Below are 23,929 nucleotides of genomic sequence, written 5' to 3' on the forward strand. Positions count from 1 at the left end.
ATCTCTTTTCATAAAATTTCTTCAAACCATTGTACGTTTCCGTACTATCCGGTGCATAGTCAAACGGCTACTATGAGGCTCAAGAAAAATCTTCTGAATCAACTCATTATTCTTAGGAATACAAATCCTATCTTTTGGCTTGCAATTTACCGTCACTTTGTTGAGCTTCATAAATCTCTTGAAGAAATGTTGGTCTAGCTCTTAACTCGGCTAGAATCGAACCATCATCTGCTAAAGTCAACTGAGTGTTCGTAGCCCTTAACTTGAACAAGGATTTCCTACCCAAGGCATCGGTGACCACTTTCGCCTTTCCCAGGTGATAATCAATCACTATCTCATAGTCTTTTATCAACTCTAACCATCTCTGTTGTCATAGGTTCAAGTCCTTTTGAGTCATCAAATACTTTAGACTTTTATGGTTAGTATACACGCGACATGTCTCACCGTAAAAATGATGTCTCCAAATCTTCAATGCAAACACAATGGCAACCAACTCTAATTTGTGTGCTAGATAATTCTTCTCATGCGGTTTCAGCTGCCTTGAGGCATAAGCTTTTATCTTGCCTTCTTGTATAAGCACACAACTCAATCCATTCATGTAACAGCTTGATTTTGACCCTAGTCAGAATAGTGATTTCGGGACCAAAAATCTGAGCTAAAAGAATATTTTAATATTAATTTCCATGTATATGGTAAGTGAATTGACATGTGTGAAAGTCTCGTGTGGAAATTTAACTGTTTGTGTGCTTAATTTGCGAAAAGGACCAAATCGCGTAAAATATAAAAGCTGCGTGCTAGATGTTAAAAGTGCCTATTTGACTTGGCTTTGTCTATGAGAGGTCCTTAGTGGTTATTATTTCATCTAAAAGGTTAATGGACACCAATGACCTTTGTAAAGTGGTTTGTTAATGTTTTATACTAAGGGAAAAATGGTAAACTAATTATAAATGAATTATAATTAAATTAAAGGCATGAAATAAACCATTTCATGCTCATATTTGACTGAAAATTCAAGGAAAGAAAAAGAAAAAGGATAGCTAGGGTCCGGCTAAGGAAATCCTTGATTAAGGTATGTGTTTTGATCGATTTTTGATTATTTTTATGCTTTTGTAACCGTTGCTTCGTATACTATCAAGCCCATGCCTCAATTTTTTATTTTGATGGTGATTTTGAAATATTCCATGGATGAATACATGAGTTCTGTGCTGTGAAATGGTGAAATATGAAAGCTTGATGTTGGGTTTACATGTTTTGTCTTTGGATTTTTGATGAAATTGAGCAATTTGGGCTAAATTGTAAAAATGTTATTTTAAGGGACTAAAATGTGAAATAAATGAAATGTGTGAATTAGTATGAGTACAAGGAGAATTTGGCTAAGTTTGTGTGTATGCAAATTATGTGTATTTTGTGATTTTGTGAAATAGGAACTAAAGTGTCGAAATGTAAAAATGTGAGGGCTAGGTTACAAAATGCCCTAAATATGTGTTTATGGATTGAATTGAATTATTTGGTGAATAAAAGGGTTAATTTTGAATACATTTAGATCAAGAAAGGAGGAATTCGGACTTAGATCGAGGAAAGTCGAAGGTTATCGAGTAGATAGTCTAAGTCGACAAATTCTGAGTACGAGGTAAGTTCGTACTTAAAATGTGATGTTAAGTAAGCTTTGATGCCTTTATTCTACATGGGTTGTATATAATTGAATTGGATAATATGGTGCTGAATAGGAAGCTTTGGCACTAAGTGTGCGATACCAACATAGTCTCGATTATTTGAGATGGCACTAAGTGTGTGGAAATATTTAGCTTCGGCTAACCTTATAGCACTAAGTGTGCTGATGTGTAAAATTCGAATAACTTATGGAAAGTCTTATAACATTCAACATAAGGTAAGTACAAAAGTGAATAACTACGGGAAGTTTCAGGTATGTATAATGCCAAAGTGGTAGATGATGTTATGTATATGAATCTCATTGAGTTGATATAGTTATATGGATTGAAATTGTGCAAATACTCATAGGTTATCATTTTATGTTCATATACTATGAATGTTTTGAGTACGAGCTTACTAAGCTTTTGAAAGCTTACTTTGTGTGATTATTATCTATTTTACAGTTATCATAGCTACTGAAGGCTCGGGGATAGTCGAGGATTGTCACCACACTATCGATCTCATTTTGGTACTTTTAAAAATGTAAATATTTGAAGTATGGCATGTATAGGCTAGTAGTTGTGAAGTATGTTTTGTGATGTATATAGTTAACCATGAGATTTGGTTAATTTGTGTTTGAACTCATATTTGATAATGGCTTTTGATATGTGATTTAATTTGCAATTATGGCATGTCTCAATTAGATAAAGGAGAAGGTAAGTTTGGGAAGTTCATGGTATGAGAATGGATGATGTTTTTTTTTTTGATATAATCTTACATTATGTTTTAGTATAAAAAGGTAAGGTTTATAAGTATGTAAATAATTGATAATATTATGGCATGAATGATGTATGTTTTAGCTTAAAGAATGGTTGATTGGGTTGTACATATATGCTTGATTCATTGTTTGTAGGGTGACCTATAATGAGGTGGCAAGTTGGCTTAAACCAAGCCTGCATTGTGCCACACAGTCAAAAGCCATGGGCGTGCTTTGTGCCCATGTTTGTTTGGCAGTAACCTCTTAAAAATTACACAGCTTTGACACACGAGCATGTCATAAGGCCGTGGGCATAAGTCAGTAGCTAGCTAAGTATCACACGGCCATAGTACATGGGCATGTCTAGTGGCCGTGGGTGAAAGTTAGTATGGTCACCCTATTTCGGTACGGCTGGTTCACATGGGTGTGTCTAATACCCGTGTAAGGCACACGGCCTGGTCACACAGACGTGTGACCTTAACAGAATAGAAAAATTTCCTAAGTGTTGAAAGTTGTGAACATGTTCGGTTTAGTCCGGACCTTTTCCTAATGCATGTTTAAGGTCTCATTGGCCTAAGAAAGGGACTTATGTTGATATTTGACTATGATGCTATGATGTTTGTAAAATGAATGCAAAGTGTTTTGATATGTTTGGTAATGCCGCTTAACCCTAGTCCGGCAATGGATAAGGGTTAGGGGTGTTACATTTAGTTGGTATCAGAGCTATGTTTTAGTCGGTTCTAGAACTACCATAGCATATGTGAGTCTAGATATACATGCCATATATCTGAATCTGTGATAGTGTGATGACTCTTGACATTTAAATGTGCTTTTATATAGCAAATGGATCCCAATAGAGCTGTAGCTGACGATGTTGAAAGCAATGCGCCTGTTCCCACGCAAGGGAAGGTGCAAGATGATTCCCGACCGGCTATGAGTAGCCGTGATAGCGAGGCTAAGCAAGCCTTCTATCAGATGATGAACGATTGGTTCACCCAATATATTCGAACCAATTCGGCTGTACAACAACCTCCACCCCCAGTTAATCCTCCTCAAACTTCAGATACGCCACGAGTGAATTCAGTACACTTGAGTAGACCACCAGTTGACAAGATTAGAAAATATGGAGCTGAAGAATTCTGAGCTACAACAAGTGATGATACGGAAAAGGCTGAGTTCTGGTTAGAGAACATAATAAGTGTTTGATGAATTATCCCTGAGTCCCAAAGAATGTATAAAATGCGCTGTTTCACTTTTGAGAGACACGGCGTATCATTGGTGGAAGACTTTGACATCAGTGGTTTCGAGTGAACGAGTTACATGGGATTTCTTCCAAGCTGAATTTCGAAAGAAATACATCAGTCAGAGATTTATTGATCAGAAACGTAAAGAGTTTCTTGACCTTTAGCCAGGCCTTATGTCTGTTACAGAATACGAGCTAGAATTTGTAAAGTTAAGTCAGTATGCCCGTGAATGTGTATCTTCGGAAGCAATAATTGCAAGAGATTTGAAGACAGCTTGAATGAAGATATTCGCTTGTTAGTTGGGATTCTAGAAATCAAAGAATTTGTGGTGCTTGTTGAACAAGCATGTAAAGTGGAGGATCTTGGGAAAGAGAAAAGAAAGGCTGAGTTCGAAGCTAGAGATATATGAAAGAGATCACTGGGCAAATCATTTCACTCTGGATCCAAGAAGTTTAGAGATAATAGCAGTCATTCAAAGTCTAGTGTGGGATATTCAAACAGAGATCGTGTTAGATTCCAATCGAATTATAAATCTTTATCCACGTCTGTTTCTAGTGTTAATAATGCAAAGAATGAAAGGCTTAAATGTGAGTAATGTGGAAGATGTGTAATATCCTGAATTAGGGCTTAATCGGAATAGTGGTTTCGTGACCACAAATCTGAGATAGAAATAATTATTTTACAATGATTTTGATGTTTATGATATGATTGCATGATTGTGTGAAAATTTCGTGATGAAATTCTATGCCTAAAGTGCTTAAATTGAAAGTAGGGACTAAATCGAATAAGTTGCAAAACTTGCATTCTAGAAGTTTTTAGTATGAAATTGTTTTGGAATATTAATGAGGAGGTCTTAAATAGCAATTTGACCAATTTTAAGTTCATGGACAAAATTAGGACATGGAAGGAATTTTTGGAAAGTTTAGTAGTAAGGGTATTTTGGTCATTTAGTTATTAAAATGAATTAAAACAAAATTAAAAGCCAATTTTGTCCATCTTCTTCATTAGGCCGAAATTTCAAGGGTTCTCCATAGCTAGGGTTTGTTTCAAGCTTCCAAGCTCCATAGTAAGTGATTCCAAGCCCGCTTTTAATGATTTTTACGCTTTTGAGATCCCGAACTCGATAAAGCTTATGTTAGCAATAATTTAACCTAGGGTTTATATTTGGAAAAATACCCATAGGTGAAATTTGTGTATTTTGATGTTTTATGATAGAATATGAAGTTTTAAATTATGTTAGACAACTTGTACTACTCGATTTTAAGCAAAAACGAGTAAAGGGCTTAATCGGTAAAAATACCTAATAGTCAAGTACATGTTAGAGTGAGAATTTGATGTTGCCATAGAAGAGAAAAGTGATAAGCATGTTGTAAAACATAAGAATAAGGAATAAAGTTTAATCCAGAGCCTAGGGGCAAAATGTAAATATGCAAAAGTTTAGGGTAAAATTGTAATTTTTCCAAAATTTGAGTTAAGGATTAATTTGATAATGTGAGTATTAAATAAGCTAAATGTGTTATTTTAGATCAAGAAAGACGTGGAATCGACCTCAATCGAGGAAAAGAAAAGATTGTGGACTAAATTGCAAAATCTTTGTATTTTGGTACCAAGGTAAGTTCATGTGTAAATAATGTAGCATAATTGTTATTTTTAAGTTATTGATATTAATTATGTGTTATGCTGAATTTTATTATGAAATGTATGCTTTGTGGTTAATTTCAAATAATATGTAAATTATGTGAACTACTTGTTAAATATAATTGTTACTGAGTATTGATTTCGGCATTCTACGGAAGACGGCAAGGATAAGTGTTCGAGGAAAAGCCCGTTTGAACCTTAGGAATAGATTAGGGTACAAGTGACATGTCACTAGGATGGTTGAGCATCCGAACTCGTTGAGTTGAGTCCGAGTTCACTTATGGATGCGAATGTCCGAACTCGTTGAGTTGAGTCCGAGTTCGTGAGATGTAACTAGGCATCCGAACTCGTTGAGTTGAGTCCGAGTTCACTTATGGATGCGAACGCCCGAGCTTGTTGAGTTGAGTCCGAGTTCGCTTATGGGCGGGTTACATGATTGCTTGATTGTATATATGGCACTTATGTGCAAGTTATCCATGTATCCGAATTATATTCCGATGTGTTCAACGGGTAAAGCTCTACTCAAATGGAGGAAAATTTCGAGATGTAAAGAGACGTATTGGTAAGTGATATGAAATGGATATTTTGGATAGGTATGTATTTAACCTCGGGTTGAGTATTGATACAACCACGATAAGGTAATAAGATGATGAAGAATGATTAAAAATGTGATATGTGTTTTAGTGATGTATGCTAATGTTGACTGGTATAACTGTTTGTTATGTTACTTATTATTTGTATATGAACTTACTAAGCATTTATGCTTACTCCCTCCTTCTTACTCATTGTAGTTTTGGACAAGCCACTCGTGAGTCGGGATAGGTCGAAGGCTCACCACACTATCCGAAGACTTTTGGTAAATGGCTTGTAAATTTAAGTATGGCATGTATAGCAATATACCCATTTTGTGTAAATGATCTTATGGTATGGTTGTGAAATGGTTGAGGAAATGCTTGATAATGATAAATTATGAAAATGGTTAGTTTAGATTATGTTTGATGTTAAGGAAAACTATTAAGATACTTAGTGCATAAAAACTCATAAAAAGGATGAAATTTACCATAAACAGAATACCGCAGCAACACTAACGCGAGTTTGAAAATTTACTAAAAATCATAGAAATTGAATTTGGTGGTGAAACACATATCAAATTGAAGCATATTATGTCTAGTTTCACATGAAACAAATGAAACAAGTAAAGGAAGTATATGTTAGAAGATATTTGAATTTTAGTGAAACAGAGTCATAGCAGTTTCTGAATCCCTTGTTCCTATTTTAGAAATTCACCATAAATTGTAAAGATATAATTAGGTGGTGTATTTTATATCCTCAGAATCCTTATTGAGTCTAGTTTTAGTATAAACAAACCTCATAGTCATATGAATTTTGAACAGAGAGAAATGTGGTTCTTAGTAAACAGAGGTCAGACCAGTCGAGTCCTGAAACAAGAGTAACACCTCATACTCGACTCCGGCGACGGTCTCGGGTGTGGGGGCGTTATAAGATGACACTTTGGTGAATGCTGGGGAAAAAGTAATAATCGAGTTTGTTATAGCTGGGGTTCGAGAAACCATTTTATTAAAGAATTCCCAGATTTGCCCGTCAACTCTTGTAACTGAACTTTCAACTCCTTTAACTTCGTTGGAGCCATCCTATACGGAGCGATTGAAATAGGTGCACTGCCAGGAACTAATTCGGTGCCCAACTCAACTTGCTTAATTGGAGGCAATCTGTAACACCCCGTACCCGAGACCGTCGCCGGGGCCGGACACGAGGGGTTAACAGACTTCGTTCACTTAATTTCACCGTTCATAAAAAAATTTCCTGACGGTGGCTAAGCGTGTCACCGTCACCTTAAAAATAATATCTTGAGTTCTACAACTCGAAAATCAGTTTCGTGATTTTTACCTAAAACTAGACTCATATATCCATCTACAAATTTTTTCTAGAATTTTTGGTCGGGCCAATTAGTACAGTTTATTAGTTAAAGTCTCCCCTGTTCGTGGTGCGACTACACCGACCTTCCCGTGCATTACGACCTGGATATCTCCTGTACAGGGCTTCAATACTGATGCCGTTTGTTTCTATAGAAACTAGACTCAAAAGGAATCTATACATATATGGCATGACTTCTAAATGTCTCGGATTAATTTATAATGAATTTTCAAAGTCGAACAGGAATCCGAAACAGTTCTGGCCCTGCTTTCACGAAAACCCAAATATCTCTTAACATACAACTCATATGACCGTTTCGTTTCTTCCATATGAAAATAGATTCATCAAGGTTCATTTACATAATTTATTCACTATTTAATTCCATTCCTACTATTTTTAGTGAATTTTTCACATCCATATCGCTCTTCTGTCAAAGATCGCCCTTTAAGGTAGACTTTACCTATTTCATAGTTTCCATGATTCAATTAGCCCTTTTTGCATACATAGCGCAAGGTATAATCATGATTAACCATTCCAATGGCTAATCGTTTCCAACATTTCCATACCTCTTGGTGATCAACATACAAACGATTATAGTGCTATGCTAAAAACGTATATAAGCCATTTTCGCATGGCTATCCAAAGTTTTACATACCAAAGTTCAAACAAACATAATAGCCTATACATGCCGAAATGTTCTCTTAGACCATCTAAGAAAAAGATACCAAAAAGTTGCTAGTCGGTGTGATGACTTCGATGACGGTCCCGAATACGCAAAAAGTTGAGTCCAAGAAACCTAAAATAGGTGACAAGCAAACACCGAATGAGTATATAACTCAGTAAGTCATAAGCAATGCACTACCAACCATTAATAACATTATCACAAGAGGAAACAAAATGGAACGAGGCTAATTACTCCATTCAAACCGAACTATACCATAGTTCCTTAGACCTTTCGATTCAATCTCATACCAAGTTACACATTCACATTCCATATACTAATCAATAGGATATTTGAGGCATTTTTATACACCATTTTGTTTTTGTTACAATCATACAACTACATGACCTTTCACTTATTCCACGATAATTCTTATGTACGTGACTTCAATTAAAATTGTCACATAGGTTCAAAACTTACCAAGCTCAACTCCAAATATAAACATAGCGCCTATTAGCCATGAACTCAAGGTACTTACCCGACCCGCTGTCCGTGGTCAACTCAATAATGTCGCACACTCAGTGTCAATAGTGATTCAAAAGCATATAGTGAGTCCGCACACTCAGTGCTATATAATCAACTCGCACACTTAGTGCTATATGATCAAACTCGCACACTTAGTGCTGTACAAATTTTAAACCCGCACACTTAGTGCCATTCTCATGATCACAAATGTTTATACCCGCACACTTAGTGCCGAAATCAACAACTCAATACATCTCACCTCTTTTCTTTTCATTCAATACTTTCATCACCACATACATACATGTATATAAATTTATCATTCCTTTCGGCATAATTACATAGACATTATGTCTATTTAAATCAATACAAAATATATGCTTAGTGACCTACCTTGTGTTGGGTAAAATAGTTCCAAGTCGGCTACTCGATGACCTTCGTCTTTCCCTTGCTTGATTCTCCTTCTTTAACTCCTTGAGCTTAATCAATAAATCAACTAGTTTAACCATCTTGCTAAACATTCATAATTCAATTACACATGCATATGTATGTTTGTATATTCAGCAACCATCCTCACTAATTACCCATTTAGTCGATTATACACATAATTAAAGGTAACATCACGAACGGGCATACTTATGTATATTTATACATATATATATACACTTCCAAATGGGCATCACAATTGGATTTAAACCACCTTCAAACTCAATGAGATGGCCGAATGTATGTATATATATACAATGTCAACTATAACATCTTTTAAACACTTAATTTCATCTCATGAACACTTAATCAAATTTTCCTAATCTAGCATATATTTTCACATCTATTTGTATCATCATGTAAATTCACATATAACTACATTTCTTAAGTTCTACATCTTAATGCCCATTATAGCCACTCCCATGGTCTAAATCTAACAATCGGCAACACCTACCTTTTCACTATGTTTGCCGAATACTCATTCTCTTCTTAGTCCTAAATTCGGCACTTCCAACAAATTAGCTTAACAATTCCAACTTTCATGCTAACATCCCAAGCAACTTAACACATCCATATAACTAACATGTTAATAGCTTCAAGGTATCAACTAAAATTTTTAAGCTTCTTTGTCAAATCCCAATTCTCCAACAACCCCAAATCCAACCATGGGATAGATAGAATTCAAACTAACAACTAAAACATGCATGAATCTCATGGACAACATCAAACATACCTTGGTCTAGCAACTACCATGGCTGATTTTCTTAAGCTCTTCCCCCCCTTCTTCTTAGGACATTCGGCCAAGCAAAGAAATGAAAGGATAGACACTTTTTTTTTTCTTTTCTTTGTTTTCATCCTATTCCTTCTTCATTATTTTATTCTTTCTAATATAACCACTAACTAAACATGTTTGCAACATGTTTCCACTCATAGCATGGCCGGCCATCATGCTTAACTTTTGGGTAAATTGACATGCAAACCCATCATTTTCACATTATGCATTAATAGCCCACTTTACAATTGCCTAGCACATTTCTAGATTTTCTCACATAAGTCCTATTTGATAAAATTCACTTACAATTAACAAAATCCAAACGTGAAATTTTCACACATGTATATGTACATATATTGAGCATCAACTATAACGATCAATTATTTTTATGTCTCGATTTAGTAGTCCCGAAACCACTTTCCGACTAGGGTCAATTTAGGGCTGTCACAACTCTCCCCCACTTAAGAAATTTTCGTCCCCGAAAATCTTACCGGTAAATAGGTTTGGGTATCGTTCTTTCATAGAGTTCTCAGGTTCCCAAGTAGCTTCTTCCATTCCGTGTTTGAGCCATAACACTTTCACTAACGAAACCCTTTTGTTTCGCAACTCTTTCACTTCACGGGCTAGAATACGGATCGGTTCTTCTTCATAACTCATATCAGCTTGAATTTCAATCTCGGAGGGGTTTATTACATGCGAAGGATCGGATCGGTAACGTCGAAGCATCGAAACATGGAAAACGTTGTGGATCCTTTCGAGTTCAGGGGGTAGAAGCAACCTATATGCTACTGGGCCAACTCGTTCAGAGATCTCATACGGCCCAATGAATCTCGGACTCAATTTGCCCTTACGGCCAAATTTGAGTATCTTTTTCCAAGGCGATACCTTAAGAAACACTTTGTCTCCCACCTGATACTCAATATCTCTTTGTTTTAAATCCGTCACGATTTACGGCGATGCGTGGTCGCCTTGAGACTTTCACGAATTATTTTTACTTTCTGCTCAGATCTTTAATCGATCCACTCGAAAATTTTACTTTCACCGAGCTCGGTCCAAAACAATGGCGTACGGCATTTTCGACCGTACAAAGCCTCGTAAGGTGCCATCTTAATGCTTGATTGAAAGCTATTGTTGTAAGCGAATTCGATCAAAGGCAAATATCTTTCCCATGAACCACAAAACTCGAGGATGCAACATCTCAACATATCCTCAAGTATCTGAATTATCCGCTCGGATTGACCATCGGTTTGGGGATGAAAAGCGGTGCTAAATGCAACTTGGTACCTAAAGCTTCTTGCAATTTCTTCCAAAATCGTGAGGTGAATCTCGGATCTCTATCCGACACAATAGAAATCGGTACTCTGTAATCTCACAACGAGAAACATACAATTCAGCCGGTTTATCCAATGAAAAATCCGTGCGTGACGGGATAAAATGAGCCGACTTAGTCATCTATCAACAACAACCCAAATCGCATCTTTCTTACTTGTCGACAATGGCAACCTGCACACAAAATCCATCGTGACTCGCTCCCATTTCCATTCAGGTATCATGATCGGCTGAAGTAAACCCGTAGGCACTTGATGTTCCGCCTTTACTTGCTGACATATTAAACACTTTGAAACAAAATCGGAAATGTCTCGTTTCATACCATGCCACCAAAACTGACGTCTCAGATCGTTGTACATTTTCGTACTCCCCAGGTGAATTGACATTCGGCTACAATGAGCTTCTTTCAGAATCATTGAAATGAGTTCTGAATTTCTTGGAACACACAACCGACTTCTGAACCTCAAACAATCGTCATCATCAATTTGAAACTCTGATTCCATATTCAGAACACATTCAGCCCGTTTTGCAACCAATTCATCATCGACTTTCTGAGCTTCACGAATTTGATGAATCAACAATGGTTTGGCCTTTAATTCCGCCACTAGTATATTGTCGATAGAATGCACAAGTGTACATTCATCGCTCGTAAGGCAAACAGTGATTTACGACTTAAGGCATCCGCAACCACATTAGCCTTTCCCGGGTGATAGTCAATGACAAGCTCATAATCTTTTAACAACTCGAGCCAACGTCTCTGTCGCAGATTTAAGTCTCTTTGAGTCATCAAATATTTGAGACTTTTGTGATCCGAAAATACATGGCACTTCTCACCAAATAAGTAATGTCGCCATATTTTCAAAGCGAATACGATGGCAACTAATTCGAGATCATGGGTCGGATAATTTTTCTCATGTGGCTTTAACTGTCTCGACGCATAGGCCACAACTCGACCTTCTTGCATCAATACGCAACCCAACCCAAGTAGGGAGGCGTCACTATAGATGACAAACTCTTTGCCTGATTCGGGCTTCACTAAAATTGGGGCTTCAGTTAAATAAGTTTTCAGTTGATCAAAACTTTTCTAACATTTTTCCGTCCATTCGAACTTAATATCTTTTTGAAGTAGCTTCGTCATGGGTGTGGCTATCATCGAGAAACCTTTTACAAACCGTCGGTAGTAACCGCGAGTCCTAAAAGCTCCGAACCTCAAGAATATTTCTGAGGCTTCCAGTTAAGTATGATGAAATTTTGCTCGGTCAACTCGAATACGATGCGGATACCACATGACCCAAGAAGCTAACCTCTCTTAACCGAACTCACACTTCTTGAACTTAGCATATAACTGCTTATCCCGTAAAATTTGCAACACTAATCTCGGTGCTCAAGATGTTCGGTCTCATCTCTTGAATAGACCAAGATGTCATCAATGAACACAACTACGAACCGGTCCAAATCATCGTCGAAGATCCGATTCATCAAATCCATAAATACCAAAGGGGCATTAGTGAGCCCAAACGGCATCACTAAGAACTCGTAGTGGCCGTATCTCGTTCTAAAAGCAGTTTTGGGTATATCCGAATCTCGAATCCGCAACTGATAATAACCCGATCTCAGATCTATCTTTGAAAACACCGAGGCTCCCTTTAGTTGATCAAACAAATCATCAATACGAGGTAACAAATATTTATTCTTTATTGTCACTTTATTCAGCTGACGATAATCGATGCACAACCTCATGGTTCCGTCCTTCTTTTTCACAAACAATACTGGTGCACCCCAAGGTGAGAAACTTGGTCGAGCGAAACCTCTATCCGTCAAATCTTGCAATTGAGCTTTCAACTCTTTTAACTCGGTTGGTGCCATACGGTACGGAGCTATCGAAATCGGCGTAGTCCCAGGTACAAGCTCAATACCAAACTCTACCTCCCGGATAGGTGGTAAACCCAATAATTCTTCGGGAAAAATGTCCGAGTATTCACAAACCACCGGCACAGATTCGGGTTTCTTTTCTAACTCTTTGTCATCAAGTACATACGCAAGGTATGCTTCGCACCCCTTTCTTACATATTTCGAGCCAACATTGATGATATTACACCGGCAACCCTTTAAGTCCGTAGACTCAACTCGGATTATCTCGTTATTTGCGCACCTTAAATCAATGGTTTTTCTTTTGCAACTCACCACTGCGTCATATACGGTCAACCGGTCCATACCAAGAATAACATCAAATTCACCAAATGGTAAAAGCATCAAATCGGCCGGAAAACAGGATTCTCGGATTATTAGAGGGCATCTCTTACACACTTTGTCAACAAGCGCATATTGACCCAAGGGATTTGACACTCGAATTACGAACTCAGTAGACTCAATAGGTAGAGTCTTACTGGATGCTAAGGTTTCAAATACATATGACTAAGTAGAGCCAGGGTCAATCAACGCAATCACACTAGTATCAAAGAGAGTGAAAGTACCAGTGATAACATCGGGGAGGATGCCTCCTCTCGTCTTGCGAATGGCATATGCTCTAGCAGAGTACGGGTCTCGGATCGAACAGCCGTATCGAGGCCCTCTCGACTACCACCCCTACCTTCCGAAATTCTCGATGGTCTACCTCTAGTCATCATTCCACTAGGTCTTGCACCTTGCATCCTATTCTTCTCATCAAGCTCCGTGCAATCTCTAATGAAGTGGTCCTTGAACCGCACCGTGTGAGCCACCTGTTAGTAGTCTTACCCCAACATTCACCTATGTGTCTTCTTCCACATTGGGGGCATTCGTGTTTCTCTTGACGGTTATTGCCCACACTAGCTACCAAGTAGCTCGGGAGTCCGTCGATGGTCGTGTTTCAATGGAAATTCCCGATCATCCTTGATTTATTAGTGTCCTCCACGAACTTCTTTACAGCGAGAACGGAGCTTTACCCGTCGATCTTTTACGATAGTCTCTAGCTTCAAACTCACCTTCTTCTTCTCCTTTCCAAGTTCTTCCGCCTTGCGTGCTCGTTCTACTAGTGTTACGAATTCTTTTATCTCCAAAATACCCAATAGTAGCTTTAAATCTTCATTCAATCATTCTTCAAATCTCTTGCACATAGCAACCTCATCACCACACACTCCGGGCATACCGATCGAGTCTTACGAACTCATGTTCAGATTCGAGATCTTGTTATACTGCCTTGCTTGAGTTCCAAGAATTCCTTACGCTTTTGATCGATGAACTGTTGACTAATATATTTCTTTGAAATTCGCTTGAAAGAAATCCCAAGTAACTCGTTCGTTTGGGACTATGGAAATCAAAGTCCTCCACCAATAGTAAGCTGAGCCTCGCAACAAAGATATAGCACACTTTAGACATTCATCGGGTGTGCATGACAGTTCATCAAATACCCGAATGGTGTTATCAAGCCAAAACTCGGCCCTTTCGGCATCATCAGTAACTATGGCCTTGAACTCCTCAGCCCTGCACTTCCTAATCAAGTCTACAGTGGCTTACTCAAATTCACAGATCGATGAATCGATGGCATTACGGGCTCTTGGGGTGGATTATTCAAATTCGGAATTGTTGGACAGCCGGATTGGTTCGGGCATATTATGCGACCCACTCATTCATCATGGTAAAGAAGGCTTGTTTAGCCCCTCACCTTGATTATTTGCAGATGATGAGGTTCAACAAGCGGCGTCCCTTGAGCAGAGCAGTGCTACACTTTCAACGTCATCCGCCAAGGTTCTCTCTACACCGGATCCATTTACTAATCAAAACAAAAATTTTAAGCGTCGAAGTCATCACACATTTAAACATTAACATTAAGGCATGTATAGCTAGACTCATACGTGCTATGGTAGTCCTAGAACCGAATAAACCATAGCTCGATACCAATTAAATTGTAACACCCGTGCAGAGACCGTCGCCGGGCCGGACACGAGGGTTAACAGACTTCGCTCACTTAATTTCACCGCTCATAAAAAAAATTTTCCTGACGGTGGCTAACGTGTCACCGTCACCTTAAAAATCATATCTTGAGTTCTACAACTCGAAAATCAGTTTCGTGATTTTTCCTAAAACTAGACTCATATATCCATCTAAAATTTTTCTAGAATTTTTGGTCGGGCCAATTAGTACAGCTTTATTAGTTAAAGTCTCCCTGCTCGTGGTGCGACTACACCGACCTTCCTGCATTACGACTGGATATCTCCCTGCATGTGGCTTCAATATCGATGCCGTTTGTTTCTATAGAAACTAGACTCAAAAGGAATCTATACATATATGGCATGACATCAAATGTCTCGGGTTAATTTATAATGAATTTTCAAAGTCGGAACAGTAATCCAGAAACCGTTCTGGCCCTGTTTCACGAAAACCCAAATATCTCTTAACATACAACTCATATGACCGTTTCGTTTCTTCCATATGAAAATAGATTCATCAAGGTTCATTTACATAAGTGACAAGCAAAATAGGTGACAAGCAAACACCGAATGAGTATATAACTCAGTAAGTCATAACCAATGCACTACCAACCATTAATAACATTATCACAAGAGGAAACAAAATGGAACGAGGCTAATTACTCCATTCAAACCGAACTATACCATAGTTCCTTAGACCTTTCGATTCAATCTCATACCAAGTTACACATTCACATTCCATATACTAATCAATAGGATATTTGAGGCATTTTTATACACCATTTTGTTTTCTTTACAATCATACAACTACATGACCTTTCACTTATTCCACAATAATTCTTATGTACGTGACTTCAATTAAAATTGTCACATAGGTTCAAAACTTACCAAGCTCAACTCCAAATATAAACATAGCGCCTATTAGCCATGAACTCAAGGTACTTACCAGACCCACTGTCCGTGGTCAACTCAATAATGTCGCACACTCAGTGTCAATAGTATGTATATATATACAATGTATGTATATATATACAATGTCAACTATAACATCTTTTAAACACCTAATTTCATCTCATGAACACTTAATCAAATTTTCCTAATCTAGCATATATTTTCACATCTATTTGTATCATCATGTAAATTCACATATAACTACAGTTCTTAAGTTCTACATCTTAATGCCCATTATAGCCACTCCCATGGTCTAAATCTAACAATCGGCAACACCTACCTTTTCACTATGTTTGCCGAATACTCATTCTCTTCTTAGTCCTAAATTCGGCACTTCCAACAAATTAGCTTAACAATTCCAACTTTCATGCTAACATCCCAAGCAACTTAACACATCCATATAACTAACATGTTAATAGCTTCAAGGTATCAACTAAAATTTTTAAGCTTCTTTGTCAAATCCCAATTCTCCAACAACCCCAAATCCAACCATGGGATAGATAGAATTCAAACTAACAACTAAAACATGCATGGATATCATGGACAACATCAAACATACCTTGGTCTAGAAACTACCATGGCTGATTTTCTCAAGCTCTTCCCCCCCTTCTTCTTAGGACATTCGGCCAAGCAAAGAAATGAAAGGATGGACACTTTTTTTTTCTTTTCTTTGTTTTCATCCTATTCCTTCTTCATTATTTTATTCTATCTAACATAACCACTAACTAAACATGTTTGCAACATGTTTCCACTCATAGCATGGCCGGCCATCATGCTTAACTTTTGGGTAAATTGACATGCAAACCCATCATTTTCACATTATGCATTAATAGCCCACTTTACAATTGCCTAGCACATTTCTAGATTTTCTCACATAAGTCCTATTTGATAAAATTCACTTACAATTAACAAAATCCAAACGTGAAATTTTCACACATGTATATGTACATATATTGAGCATCAACTATAACGGTCAATTATTTTTATGTCTCGGTTTAGTGGTCCCGAAACCACTTTCCGACTAGGGTCAATTTAGGGTTGTCACACAATCCGGGTAACTCTTCTGAAAATACATCTGGAATTCACATAACTCTTCTGAAAATACATCTGGAATTCACATACTTCCGGTATTGACTCAATTTTCAACTCAGACTCCTTCGTATTCAACACAAAGGTGAGATACACTTCATAACCTTTTCTCATATATCTCTGAGCAGTCATAGAAGAAATTAATACGTGGAAAATATTCGATTCATCTGATTCTACCAGAAGGATTTCACCACATTCACATTTCAACTCGATAATTTTCTTTCCACAGTCCACCATTACATCATGCATGGTCAACCAATCCATACCAAGTATTATGTCAAAGTCATCGAATGGAAAAAAGCATGAGATTAGCCGGAAAATAATAACGTTTAATCATTAAAGGGAAATTCCTACATTCTTGGTCAACTATCACATGTTTGCCTAGAGGGTTTGACACTTTTACCACGAATTCTGTAGAGTCGACGGGCATTTTCATACTAGACGCCAGTTTCACACATACATACGAATGGGTAGATCCCGGATCAATCAAAGCAACAACAAAAGTATAATAGAGAGAACAAGTGCCCGTAATTACATCTGGGGATGAAGCCTCTTCGCGAGCGCGAATGGCATAAGTTCTCGTAGGTGCTCTTCCCTCAGGTCTCCCAGCTGGTTCTCTAGGTGCACCCTTGCTGCTTGCTCCATTTCTCAGATTCCTCTGTGGTCTTCCTCTAGAAGCAGTATTGCCCGACCTCGCACTCTGAAATTTTTCCTTTTCAACTATTTCAGGACAATCCTTGATAAAATGGTCATGTGAACCGCACTTAAAACATGCCCTGCTATTCATCCAGCATTCATTGGGGTGATGTCTGCCACAATGTTGGCACTCAGATCTATTAGGTCAAGCGTTACCCACACTCGCTATCGAGGTAGTCTGGGCCTTATAACACGAATATTGTTTCCCATGGTTCCTGGTTGAAAACCCAGACGAAACACTCGATCGAGTATTAAACTCTTTCGGTTTATTAGTTGATGACCTAAATGATTTACCCGTTTGTCTCTTCTTTGAATCTCAAAACTCTAATTTCGCTTTTCTATTCTCTTTAGCCAATTCCTTGGCTTTATAGGCTCTTTCCACGAGCACAACAAATTCTCTTAGTTCAAGTACACCTACTAACAACCGGATGTCTTCGTTTAATCCTTATTCAAATCTTTTCCACATGATGGCCTCAGCCATACACACTTTTGAGCGTATTTGCTCAGTCTCACGAATTCACGCTCATATTCCATTACCGTCTTTCGGCCCTGCTTTAACTCGAGGAGTTCCTTCCTTTCTGATCAATAAATATTTAGCTAATGTACTTCTTACGAAATTCTTCTTGGAAGAACACCCAATTAACTCTCTCCCTTGGTACCACCAACACAAGGGTGTTCCACCACTTGTAGGTCGAGTCTCTCAGGAGGGACACAACGCAATTCATGCACTCCTCAAGAGTGCATGATAACTCATCAAATGCCTTAATGGTTTTCTCGAGCCAGAACTCTACCCTCTCAGGGTCATCATCTTTACTAGCACAAAATTCTTCGGCTCCTTGTTTCTGAATCTTATCCACTAGAGGTCTATTCAGTCTCACAAAGTCCATACCTTGAGGTGCTACAGGGATATGTTGAGGAATAGGTGGGGGTGGAGGGGGTTGAGCGTTCGAGTTCATTCGAACGAACTCTGTATACCAGGCGTCCATCATGTGGAGAAAGACTTCTCTGCCTCCTTCTCCTCTACTAATAGTTTCGGGTCTACTCTCAGCTGGCACTGCCCTTTCAGTGGGAACAGGCGCATTACTTTCTACATCATCTGCCACTGCTCTGCCGAAATCCATTGATGATATGAAAACACATTTTAAAATCATCAAGAGTCGTCACACTATCTTAATATATGTATGGAATGTATAGCTAGACTCAAATACATGCTACACTAGTCCAAGAATCGACTAAACCGTAGCTCTGATACTACTAAATGTAACACCCCTTACCCTTTTTTGATGCTGAGACAGGGTTTGAGGCATTACTGAGCTAAAACATTAACATTCACATAAAACAGACCAAAAAAATTTTGTTCAAATTTTAAAACTTTTCAATTTCATGCAAATTGTCCCTTATAAGGACCTACGAGGCCCAAAACATACATCGAAGGTGGTTCGAGACTAAACTGAGGACTTTAAAAAATTTTAGGATAACTTAGAAAAATTTCCTACTTTGGGGAGTCACACGCCCATGTGGGTAGGCCATGTGGTTACACACCCCCGTGTTGCTTAGGACACGCCCTTGTCCTCAGCCTGTGTAACTCAATGACTATGACGTCATCATACAATTAGGGTCACATGGCTAAATCACACGCCCTTGTGCTTAGGCCGTGTGGCAAATTAAATTCTCAAAATTAAGTGCAGGCTTCACATGGCCTAGACAAACACCCATGTTCTAAGGCTGTGCCTGCCACATGGCTGAGACACACGGTCGTGTCTCTGCCCGTGTGTTTACTACTGGGCATTCTGTTTGCATTAATTAGGGTGTAGGGGATGCACGGTCTAACCACATGCCCATGAGGCAGACTGTGTGTCACACACGGCCTAGACACATACCATTGTGTCTACCCGTGTGGACAAATTTTAGGCTATTTTCAAAGACATTTGTCACCCTTAAATGCTCATTTGCTTATCCATCTAAAATGTCATGTAACCTAGTATATTTAGTCACTTAAAAAATCATAAACATGATTATTCCATGCCTTTGTAATGGCAACATGTAGCTTATCCAAAACATCATACTTTCATATGGCATTCCATACCAATTTCATATTCATTCATTAGGCTAACCCTACTTTTAAATTACCTAATCATACCATAGATTTGGCATACTTATTAACCATGATTCATTCACTTAGAACATGTGCCATTCATCACACATTTCATCCACAAACAAACACATCAAATATAAAACATTGCATGCATATATAATTGATTAGGGTTACAACCCCAAATAATCAATATGGACCACATCACATGGACATATACAAAATAAATCAAATATTTCCATAAGCCAACACATTTGACTAGACCAATATGACATATAACAAAAATACCAAGTCCCTATACATGCCATACTCAAAATATTGAGACTAACTATACCCCAAATATCCAGTTGATAGTGTGATCAAGCCTCCGACGTCCTTCAATCTTCGAGTTGGCTTGGCGATACTATAAAAAAGTAAGAAAAGGAGGGCAGTAAGCATAAAGCTTAGTAAGTTCACATACAAATAAATAGCAACATGATCATATATATACATTTATGACATAACCTATATTTACTTAAGTGTTGTCATGAATTCTTAGATATAACTCAAATTTGTAAACATAACTTATACAATTTCAATCTTACCAAACATTCATCACATATCGAGCTCATTCAGATGATTTTATCGTACATACCTGTACCAACTCAAATCACACTGTCATGTTCTCTCTTCATTGATTTACTTATCGATTAACTCACAAGTTTACCCGTTGAACACTCAGAATATTATTGGATACGCGGAAGACCTGCACATAGTGCATCAAATGTTGCCACATGCTACCTCATATCACAATCACTTATTGCTCATTTACGAGCTACTCAAGGGCCTGCTCACACAAGCTGACAGTTAAGACATAACTACGCAGTGCTGCTCAAACAATCTGATAGGTACCCGCAACACATGTCGGGCTACCCAGCCACTTGTAGGACGTACAAAACCAGCACCCGGATTCACATATCACATATACACACGTATTCATGAGCTCATATCCACATAGTTCCTAGTGACATGTAACATTGTATCCTAAACTAATCCTAAGGTTCAAACGGGATTTTCTATCGTTTGTTTCTAACTCATTCACAATCTTGTTCTTTCCCCGGTCTAGGTCCGGACTCCGTTTTTCTTAATTATAATAGCAAATTTAGCTCATTTAATCATCACATTGTTCAGAGTAATCCATAAATTACAATTTTATAAAATTACAATTTTGCCCCTAAACTTTCACATAATTACAACTTAGTCCCTAGGCTCATAAAATGAAATATTTTTATTTTCTTTGATACCCAAGCCTAGTCGAACTTATAACACACTCATACCAGCCCACATTTTCATTCAAATTAGATTTTTAACCACTTATTTTACAACTTTTACAAAAAAGGTCCTTTTTAGGTGTTTTCATGAAAAATCACCTAGTAGAAGATGTTTATCACACGCCAAACTCTCATATTCCTCCACAAATCATCAAAATACATGTATGTCACACATGGGTAAATTTTCATACATAAACCCTACTTCAAAATAAGGGTGAAAATAGGTAAATCAAGTTACAAGGACTTTAAAAATGTAAAGAACATTAAAAACGGGGCTTGGAAGCACTTACAATCAAGCTTGAAAGTTGAACAATACCCTAGCTATTGTGTCTTGAGAGTTTCAGCCAAGCATGAAGAAGATGAGCATATTTTTGCTTTGATTTTTCCCTTTTTATTCTTTTAATTACCAAATGACCAAAATGCCCTTAAGGTCTTTCTTTAAATTTTTTCTCACACATGTCCATTTTTGTCCAAACTTTTAGAAATTGGTTAAATTTCTAATTAGGACTTCTAATTTATAATCTAAAGCAATTTCATTCTAAAAGCTTCTAGAACACAAGTTTTGCATCCTATTCAATTTGGTCTCTAAAGTTCAATTGGACATTTTATGCATAGAATTTCTTCATTAAACTTGCACACAAGCATGCAATCATATCATACACCTAATAAGAGTCATAAAATAATTATTTCTATTTTAGATTTGTGGTCTCGAAATCACTATTCTAACTAGGCCCTAATTCGAGATGTTACAATGTGGGAAACTAGAGAGTGGGTACCGAAATTGGAAAAAGAAACAAGTAATTAGATTTTTTTGATAAAATCCCTCCTAATCCCATAACTTACTCCCCATATCCCTAACTTCCCTCCTAAAATCGTCCATCCCACTCCCACAAACCCTTAAATTCCCCCAAACCATCCACCACAATCTCCTCAACAATCGAATTCAACCTTTATTAAAACACTTCAGTTTTTTGCTAAACCAAAATACCTACGCGGTACAGGTAGCAAAATAATCCCTTGTTTGCACAAAGAGTCAAACTCCAGACCTCTAGCTTAATTACACTCCACTCAACCACTAGACCAGCAGGCCCATTCTGACATATTTTACCAACATTTATTTATAAGCCTACCAATTAGAGATAGGGGTTTATTCATTTAGAAACAAAAATTTGCCCAAGCTAAGGCTTGAACTTAAGACCTCTTAATCACTTCCCAGAACACTTAACCACCGAGGCTGACACATAGTTGTTACAAACATACGAAAATAAATATAAGAGATTTTTGGGGCGTTACATATACTATACTATTTCAATCACCAACATGCCTATAAACTGTCATTCATTTAACCATACCAAACCCATATCAAGTATGATAAACTAACTACATATGTATATAAGTTGATTGTACGAAAATAAACAAAATGCAATTCATATAATATACACAACCAACTTTGATTAAACAATCCCAACCCTATACATGCCATATAAACCATAATGTATGTTAAAAAAACTACCAAAATAAGTTGGATAGTGTGGCTTGATGTGTTGATCCGATCTCTCAACCTCACAATAATCTACAAGGCCATTAAACAACAAAAGTAAGCTTAATGAAGCTTAGTAAGTTTGTTAGGTTAAATATAAATCTTACTGAACCTAATATAATAAATTAATAAGCAATTTTTTCATGCAATCTCCCTGTCAAACACAACTTTAATTGATAAACACACTTATTTCAAATCAATACCAATAATAATAATAATAATAATAATAAGTCTTTCAATTTCAATTACACAAGTCACTTACCAAATCTTACCAAACCAGAGAATGACTTACGGATAAGAGTACATCATTATTAGAAAATGCCTCTAAGAAAAGTGAGGAGAACCAAAAAATCGAAACCATCAATGGTTCTGAACCCTTCTAATTTCTCGAATCCAACCGTTGAAAAATATTTTCTAAAACTTTAGGGAAAAGCATTTATTCAAGAGGGGATTTGAACCATCGATGGTTCTTTATCAGGAAATATGGCCTTTATTTAGATATCATAGATGGGAACATTTTTGTACGATCCCAAGAGACTTTTTCATGGTCTCTGTAGTTTAGGAATTCTATACACCTTTATGGGACCAAGAGACTAAGAAAACCAAAGGTCACACATGAGATACAATACCAGTGTAAGGGAAAGAAGTTCAAATCACCCCTCGGATTATTTGTGAATTTTATAATACTCTATTTTATGAAAAAGATTTTATAGAAGAAATGAATTTAGAATATTTTTGAGACATAAACATGGATAGCACTATAAAGTTCCTAATAGAAGGAAGGGGTGTTTGGAAATGTCACCCAGGCACTGATATCCCAACCTCTTTTAATCAAGTGATAATGTTTCCTGAGGAAAAAATATGGATTCAATTTCTATACACTCGAGTAGCTCCTACCTTAAATGTATCTAATGTCAATACCTTTTGAGCAATCTTGCTTTACGCTATTTTATAGAAAAAATAGATACGCATTAGAAGATGGATATATCAAAATACGAAGCGATGCATTCGTGGCCAGAAAGAGGGAGTCTTCTTTCCTCACTTAATGAAAACCTTATGTAAAATAACAGGTGTTCCGATAGTGTCCACGAAGCAATCAATGAAGCCATTTCAAAGCATAATTGGAAAAAAATTATATACACAGTACACTGAGCTTGGCCAAAACAAATAAAAGAGTGGACCAAACGCTAACAAGAGATGGTGACTGCTTCGATTTTGTTTCAAAGAAAAGGAAAATCGACCACTCGACAAGAAATTGGTGAGTGAAACCATCCCAAGCTAGATTTGATGATACATTGGATGCAAGAGTCAGGCCCGAGTTTTTAGGAATTTGCACAGCAAAACATTAT

The sequence above is a fragment of the Gossypium arboreum genome, chromosome 10 (genome assembly GCF_025698485.1).
Source record: "Gossypium arboreum isolate Shixiya-1 chromosome 10, ASM2569848v2, whole genome shotgun sequence".
Lineage (NCBI taxonomy): Eukaryota > Viridiplantae > Streptophyta > Magnoliopsida > Malvales > Malvaceae > Gossypium > Gossypium arboreum.